Genomic DNA, 8,324 nt, shown 5'->3' with positions numbered 1-8,324 from the left:
CCCTTTGTCAACCACCCTAGAATAAATTTCCCTAGTGCTCTCCGCCTTTTTCAGTATTATCCTTCGACTGGTTCGCACTTCCCCGCAAAATATGGTGACTCTTGGCTCCCATGATTCTTGAATGCGTGTACTTTTCTGCATACGTACAGCCATGTTCTTTTCATCTGTGAAGCCTCTGTAATCTCTTGTGCACCTCTGTATCTATATATGCTAAGAAATTTGCTGTTGCAAAAATGTACATACACAAAAAATGACACCACCTTCCTGTGAGGGAACCCTGAGTTGATGAGAAGCATCTCGGAGGTTCCGAGACGTTCACGAGATTGGGCATCCAAATAACGAAAAATGACAGAATTGTCTGCGTCCATTCCGCTCATCGGACGGTGCAGCGTGACTCAACCAAAGCAGCAACTGAGGGAGCGGCGCACGGAGGAGGTTTATTATATAGAGCACACGGAGTGGAGAGGAGAAGATGAGAGAGGAAACGTGCATGCGCCCTTATCGTGCAGCTGTGGTGATGAGTAGGGCGCGCGCTATCGCAAAGCTGGCGTGGAGAGAGGGAGAGGAGAAGCGCGCGTGGTATCGCACAGCTGGTGGGGAGAGGGGGAGAGTTGCGGACGGACGACGGACGGACGATGGACGAAAGAGCAATAGCAAGAGATGCTTTGCATCTAAAATTGGAACGATTCTGATAAGATTATCATAGTCTCTAAGCAAGGATGACACTATGAATCGCGAAGTGTAAGAATTCTTTTTTTTTGTAAATTTATTGGCAACAAAATCCGATCATACTTTTTCGACCACAATTAGAAAATATATATACACAAAGAAAGGACAGCAGTCGAAAATGCAGAGAGGGTACCGAGGATGGACTCCATCATTTTTTCTCTGTGAAGTACGCCTATATTTGTAAGTTAAGAAAGAAAAGAGAGAAAGTCGTCCTGTCTTAGTGGAAACTGAAGCCACAACCTTCCGTGTACGAGTCAGGTTCCATTACAATTATGCTGCAGTGGAGGCAGCGCTCTCCTCGACTTTCTTAGTATGTGTCAAGGTAATTGCTTCCCCCGCTTACGGGTGGTCACCAGTGCCGCTCGGACAAGTTGGAGTGAAGGTTACATTTTTTGAACCAAAGGACTACGACTTGGGCCAACTCTACAAGTGACGACCCTATAACTGTCTAATAACTTACTAATGCTACCGTTGCACCAAGACTACCAGAACCGAGAACAAATATCGGAAAGAGCGGTCTGTAGAATTAACACATCAAAAAGCACCCGTAGTGTAAAACGCCGTAGAAGGCGTAGGGAAAGATGTCCGCTATTTTTTGTGTGGCGTTTGGTTGATTTTTTTTAGAAAAAGAAATTGAGAAAAATCTGTACATCGGTTGGAATGCCCAGATTCAGAAACGCAAGTCGAAAGGACACCAAGAAAGACATAGGGGACATAATCTCCTGCTTTCGGCGAAAATTATATCTGAAAATGGGAGGAAATAATTACATTTTAGGACAAAAGCACTCGGAATTACGACGGAAACTTTAACGGCGCGGAAACGTAATTCAAATCACAAGCTGCCCGAGACTTGAACACAGCGCCAGCGTTCTGTCCGAGTCAAGGGTGTTTTCGGTAGATGTGAGAACGGTGTCTTTCAAATATACCATGCATGGCACAAGCACGTTGCATTATTTGACAGCGTACCTATTTTTCTGGTACTACAAGGACGGCGTGCATAATAAAGCCATTCAGTAGCTCCTGCTTTACAACTCATATAACCGGGCACAGGAACAGACCTGGTTGTAATAAGAGCAGCCATATATTTTCTTAGACAATACCTCGCAAATGGATTTACAAGTAGGGTATTGGATTGGAAGCGAATAAATTATTCCCAGCAAATACATCCTCTTAGCAACGAGTAGATTTGGAAATAAAAGCTACTTTAGTTAAACAGATTTTGTCTTTTTGCTTCCTACAAGTGCATGTCAGAACACAAAACAAAACAAACATTTACACAAAGTTGGTAACAAAGGGAAAAATATCTCAACCACCCGACGAGAATTGAACAGAAAAACAGGAAGGCAGTGCTTCGCAGGGAAACACCCCTTGCTGTGTCTTCGCGAACGTTGTGTGCTTAGCGTGTTTGCTCTGCGCGCAGGCATAAAAGAGCAACACCACGACGCCTCAGGCAAGCGGAAGCTACTGTTTTCTCACCCCACTAAATTGTATTACGACGTTTCATTCGCAGTAAAAGTGCACTGCACTCACTGATTGCTACTGAGCCAGACAATTCCGAAAAGCAAGTGCAGACCTTCTCGTCCCGCTACCCAAGCAGAATGGAGACTCGCCAAATACGTCAGCTTCTTAAGGACTAGAATACCCTTTTGCTTTACAGTGAATCCGGAAGCGCAATCAAGGTGCTGATGGCGGCGTTTTTTGCAAGCTGTACGTTTTATTAACAGAAAAATGGTGTGGTATTAATACAGAAGACACAAAGATGAAGCCGGAATGACGAGGTAATCACCGCCTTTTTTTGGGATGACTGAAATATGGGGGCCAACATACGATGACTGTTTTGATCAGTGGCCATAGAGCGCTTCTACAATTTGGCGAACCTTTCACCAATAGATGTATTATAAACTCATACATGTCGGTAGGACGGTAGAGTCGTCCAAATGACGCGCACGTTTTTTATAAATCGTAGAGATACTTCCTCTTTACAGCTTTTTCTGGGCTTCCGGAACTTCTAGTGAACCGGTACCTTTTGCAATGCTATCTTTGGAGTTCACGGTGCGCGAGTGCAGGTTTATGTTTCTTATTTTTGTTCATATAATATATGTGAAGCGATACAACAATTTCCAGTCACCACCATCGCAAATGCCTGTATTGGAGGGCTTTAGGGTGAGAATTCAAAATAATCAATAACAAGATTTTGGCCAGGTCCCTCTTTTTCGCAATACTTGTTGGTGCGTTGAGGGGTATGTACCCAAAGATGGGGCCATGAATGCTTCCGTCTTGGTTACGGTGTGCATCAAATTGTAAAAACGAGTTCTTGTGTACCACTTCATCCGTTACAATATAGGGGCCGTGTCTTTCCCACGCACAGAATTCTTGCTGCTCGCACTAAGCAATACACATTATTCCAAGCATCGCCATCGCAAAAAAAAATATTCCACATTTTTTTACACTTACACGAAAAATGCTTAGCATTACGTACTTAACAGCTGTTTTTGACCACGACGGCATCAATCCGTATTGGCAGAAAATGACGGCTATGCAAATCCGCTAGTGAGTGCGTCCCGCAGGGATGTTTCAGGGCTTTGAATACTTTCACTGTGCAGTATATTAAAAACAAGTTGTCATTCCCCTTTTTAACGCGAAAAATTAAAGCTGCTCCACTCAATGTAAAAGCTGTCGGATGTGCAGAGCAGTGATTCGCCATAATGGGGTGTGCCGCCGTTATCAGCTTACTGTGACCACCCCATGCAATTCACATTTCCCGCTTTCTCAGTGCTTGCGCGCCCCCTGCCTGAAACTGCGCCAGCGGGAGTTCTGTCCTCTTTTTTTGCTTTTCTCCCCGGACGTGCCGGCGTTGCACTGCCACATTTTGCGTTTACTATCGTAAAAACGAACCCAACGGGCGTCCTTAACTAAGGGAACGCGGGCGCTGCCGGTTGATTACGTATATTTTTCCTCAAATGTACCTATAGTTTTCTTTGCGCTAAACAACGAAAAGATTTATAACAAGCGCCAGCGTTTCACGAGTTTCGAACGCTTATGACTATATAAACCGCTTGGCTTTCGAAGCCTTTGCCATACGCCGTGAACAACATCGTTACCCCGGGACGCCGCTTTGGTGCTCTATGTACTTGGGTCAAGCGAGCGACCTAGGACGACAAGGTGAGCGCCTAAAGTGCTCTGCACTTAAAAGTGCGCGCCAATCCAGCCAGTGGAGGTGGTTGGGAAGCGAAGATTTATGCACCACCTACCACAGGGGACTAAGGCCAGGTTGCGCAAATCATACGTTGAACTGTACGTGTAACACGTTCTTTATTATTTCACTTCAGCACGACGTTTAGAACGGCCTTATGATGGGTGTGATACACACCCAGACTTTGGGTTATCACCGGAGCTGTACTTTTCGGGAGCGTTAAATAATTGCACGTTCCACGGATGGTAGTCGGTTGGTTGGTACAGGTGTTTCACACGAGTGAAAACTGTTCGAGGACGAAATGGACAAATCACTGGGGCGCACACGGCCACCGCACCTGCGGCACGATAGATCGCGGGATGCTATTACGTGGCATTCAGCGTGAGCGCAGGTGGTAAACCCGCTGCTGTGCTCGGTAACTACACTGTCAGTCTCCCACGTCTCCGAGTGCTAGAAACGATAGAGCACGGTTTCCTGCATGGTTGGGCTGAGGCATGTTTGTGGGATGTTCTCCAGAGGACCCTTCATAAAGACTTCCCGCTGAGCACCCATGGCATACGCTTTCTATCTGTAGAAAACAAGGAGGGGGCGTCCTTGGACCTCGTTACGTTGTTGGCCTTGCATAGCATATGGGGCTCGCGCATGGCCTGGCGCAATGGTGTTGTGGACGCCCGCCCTACGCGGCAATGTTTTCGTCGGCCCATATTTACATTACGTAGAAGAGCAGAAGCGCAAGGCATGAGCTCCTGAGTGGCTGTCGTGGATAGAACCTTTGAATACGCTTATGGAATTTTAGAGCGACATCAGCCCTCACAGGTTGGTGGCTTGCCGGTCGAGTTGCTGATGTAAATAATTTTGTGTTGTGTTTCTCTATTTTGTCGAACACCGGCATTATAGGGAAAAAAAGCGCTCGTAGCTCAATTAGTAAAACGACGGGCTGTGGCTCAGTTTCTACATTCGGTCCAGGTTCGATTCGTGGCTGTGCTAGTAATTTCTTTTATTTGTTCGCGGGAGTTTTTTGTTGGTGCCGACGGTCACGACAGAACCCTCGGCTGGTAGAGGTACCAAGCTTACCTTTAAAAAAGAAATAATAACGACAATAGCAAAAAAACATATACAGGCAACAAGCACCGTAGCAAAAGTAACAGTAAGTGGGCCCATCAAAAAGGGAACAAACAAAAACGTCGTGCGATTTTGCAAACACATTTTTCTATAAACGTTTCGCCACACATGCCGTGGAGCGCAGATAATATTTTCACCAAGGTGTTTCCGTTATGTATTGTAGGAAAGAAATTCTGCTGATATGTGATTCCTGGAGTTATATTAGGGAATATTTAAACAATGATCGGAATGAAGGGATATGTAGGTTGGTAGATTTAGGTATGTTACTTTGTAGGATAAACACCCCTGTGCAGCGTCAGACATCGCAAATATGAAACCTCCATCCCAATATAAGGAAAACATTGCACCGCTCCCTCGAAACACGCACCCCGTGCATCACACGGGGTGCAGGGAAACAAGAGCCGAGGCCATCTTACGGGAAGGTACCAACCACCGCATATAGGGACCCGTATTCGTATCCCGATGTAAGTGCAATGACAGCCGTGCACGGTTGTCCACCAAAATACGCATCTCATCAGCCGAAGCCCATCCGCATGCGACCCTCTACAAGAGGAAGAACCGTCTATCACTCCCTTCATAACGCAAACTACCACAAAAGTAATGAGCACAAATCCGTAGCAAGCGTGCCGTAACTTCTCGTGCGTGCGAATTCACTGGACAACACACTACATCATCTGCCAGTGTCTGGCAGAAAGATACATCATTATCATTTGGGCACCCACCAACCCTGCCGTCCCGGGCAACGAAACCGCCGACGTCTTGGCCCCACAGTTTTGCCGCCGGGCCACGTATTTCCAAACCCTTCGCTGCACGGAGAACTCACGTGACATGTCTGTTCGCGTGACGCAGAACGGGAAATAAATGTCATCATTGGCTTCGCCCCAAGCCTAAAGCGACCTAAAACATACCAAATCCCGATTAATATTAAAAACAACACGTAGATTTAAGTTTAGAAACTAAAAAATAGATTTAGAAAAAAAGGCAAGCAAAGAAAAAAAACTGAGAGAGACCTTCTGTGGCTCGAACTCAAGCCGTCAGTGTCAGTGCTTAGCACTTTACATCGAAGCCACACAGCTCTTTTTTTATTGCATGGAAATTTTAGAATAACGCACACAAGGCAATTAACGCACTACATAAACACTAACAGACCGCAAAGGTAAGCACCTCAGTCTAAAAAAGGTCACCATCATTTCATAACTCAGGCAAAGAAACGCACGCATCCAAACGAGGCAGCCACTCCAGTGAATCACTCTGCGCCGCACAAACGCTCCGCACAAACACTACCTGTTCCCGAAAAACCTGTTTCACAAGCTACCTGTTCCACAAGCTACATAATTTGAGGAGAACAAAAACGTCACATGGCACCCGATTAAGGTCTTCAAATGGTAAAAAGGTAATGGTGTACGGGGTGATATCAATGTCATTTTTTAGTGTCCGTGGCACCGCGTCCAAGAAAAACACCGTGTCATGGCACAGCACAAAACAGTGGTCAATAGTGGGCTTCTTTAATAGGCGCTCAAAATAATAGCACGCGCAGTGACATCACACATGTCACGTGAGTGCTTTGTGCCGCGAAGCGTTTGGAAACACGCCGCCGGGCACTGGAAAGTGAGCAGGACGGGCCAGCCCCGTTGATTACATATCACAAAATAACTCAACACTATAAGCTATAACGTGTCATCTATCCAGCACCGCATAAACACATAACGAAAGAGGAGGAACGGCAGCTCCGTGCACTCCAGATGAAGGCCTTCCCTATCCCATTAAATGCCATATAATGCACCCCACCATGTAAATCTCCGCTATGCGACTTTTGCTAAGCCACCGGAACGTTGTTTCATATGGTAGGGGTATGCTCCGAGGCCCAACTACATTCGCGCAATCCCCATCGTTTTCTTCTTACGAGCTTTGGGAGAGAGCTCTGAGCAGCTTCTACTTCAATGACCAGCGCCTCCTGGTGTTGAGGGTTGTAGAGGCTGGAAAAGCCCAAGGGGTCTGGTACTGAGGATATTTCCCCATTGCTTTTCGCAAGAAACACGTTTACTTTCTCTCTCTTCTTTATGTCATTTTTTGAGTATAATATACTATAAAACAACAAGCGTCTAGGCATTTACGGCTCTCTGCAAGCAGAGGCCATCCAAATCTGCTGCAAATGTTAGCTGATCTTTAGCTGATCTAGCTGAATCATACTCGCCCGTTAGGAAGCTGTTGACGCAAGCTTGTATTCGTTCAAGTGCATGAGCATATGTATTTTGGTAGTGGTCTTTGACTGCGCCATTATATTTCACAATGGGACGAATATTTGATGTATAAACGTCCCCTTGACCTCAGTCGGAGATTGTCTGAAACTGCGTTTTTAAAAGATTTAGCAAACGGCTAGTTTTCACTGTCAAGTTATGAACGTGGTGATTCCAGGATAGCTTAAGAGAGAGAAATATTCCACTTTATTCGTACTCCGAGGCTACAGGAAAACATGCGCCACCCTTTGAGTAGTTAACAAGTATCCGCTGCTTTACGATGGTGAAATTTGCCAGGTTAGATTTGGTCAGATTAATGTCATTCCCCACGACTGGCACCACGAAAAAACAGAGTTAAGATCGTGCTGCGACAACTTGGTATCTTCTACGTAAGTGATGTCACGATAGATACATTAGTCATCAGCGTATGTTCCAGTACGACTAAAAGTGAAGTGGAAAGGGTCTAAAATATCAAAAAAGAAGTAGGCCTAGAAATCATTCCTGGAGAACACCGCCAACATATAAATACTTAAGGGACTCACGCCTTTAAGCTCAACAAACAGTTTTCTTCCGAAAAGATTGGCATCCAGATACTTCAACAGTTCACTCGGCTTGCTGAAAACACACAGCTTGCGCAGTAACAAGGACGTTTAAAAGCGCACCTATAGATATGCCATACCAGACTTAAAGGGGCCGGGCAGGCAAAGTACAAGTTTGTTTTAATCGAAAGATTTTGTGTTTTATAGCGACCCCAGGACTTGTCCGGAAACAAGCGACGCTTTATTCACTGAGAAATTATTCAATTTAATTTAAAATTTTGATTCTCCCGCCAAATCGTGTGTTTTGCAAGGCCTGCAATGACATAACAAGAACCGTTCCCCAACCGACTGCGGAGCCTCATTTACCGCTAGTAAACCTAGATGGCGCCACCATACCGCGAAGGGCTGTTTTCTGCCTTTGCTTTGTTTATGACCGTACTTGTACCTTTCTTGCTTTTGTTAAGGTAGAAAATAACTGTTTCATGAAACGTGATATTCGCTCGA

General features: G+C 45.5%; 1 non-coding gene across 1 annotated transcript; it reads left to right on the top strand.

The window, feature by feature from the left end:
• Positions 1-653: 653 nt before the first annotated feature.
• Positions 654-754, top strand: LOC144180778 (U6 spliceosomal RNA). Its single transcript, XR_013324559.1, has one exon. It is a non-coding gene; the product is annotated as a U6 spliceosomal RNA (small nuclear RNA).
• The last annotated feature ends 7,570 nt before the right edge of the window (positions 755-8,324 follow it).

The sequence above is a fragment of the Haemaphysalis longicornis genome, unplaced genomic scaffold (assembly GCF_048455015.1).
Source record: "Haemaphysalis longicornis isolate Haplotype H1 unplaced genomic scaffold, Haemaphysalis longicornis Haplotype H1 scaffold_4, whole genome shotgun sequence".
Taxonomy (NCBI): domain Eukaryota; kingdom Metazoa; phylum Arthropoda; class Arachnida; order Ixodida; family Ixodidae; genus Haemaphysalis; species Haemaphysalis longicornis.
Note: the sequence above shows the minus strand (reverse complement) of the source record. Positions and strands in the feature narration are given on the sequence as shown.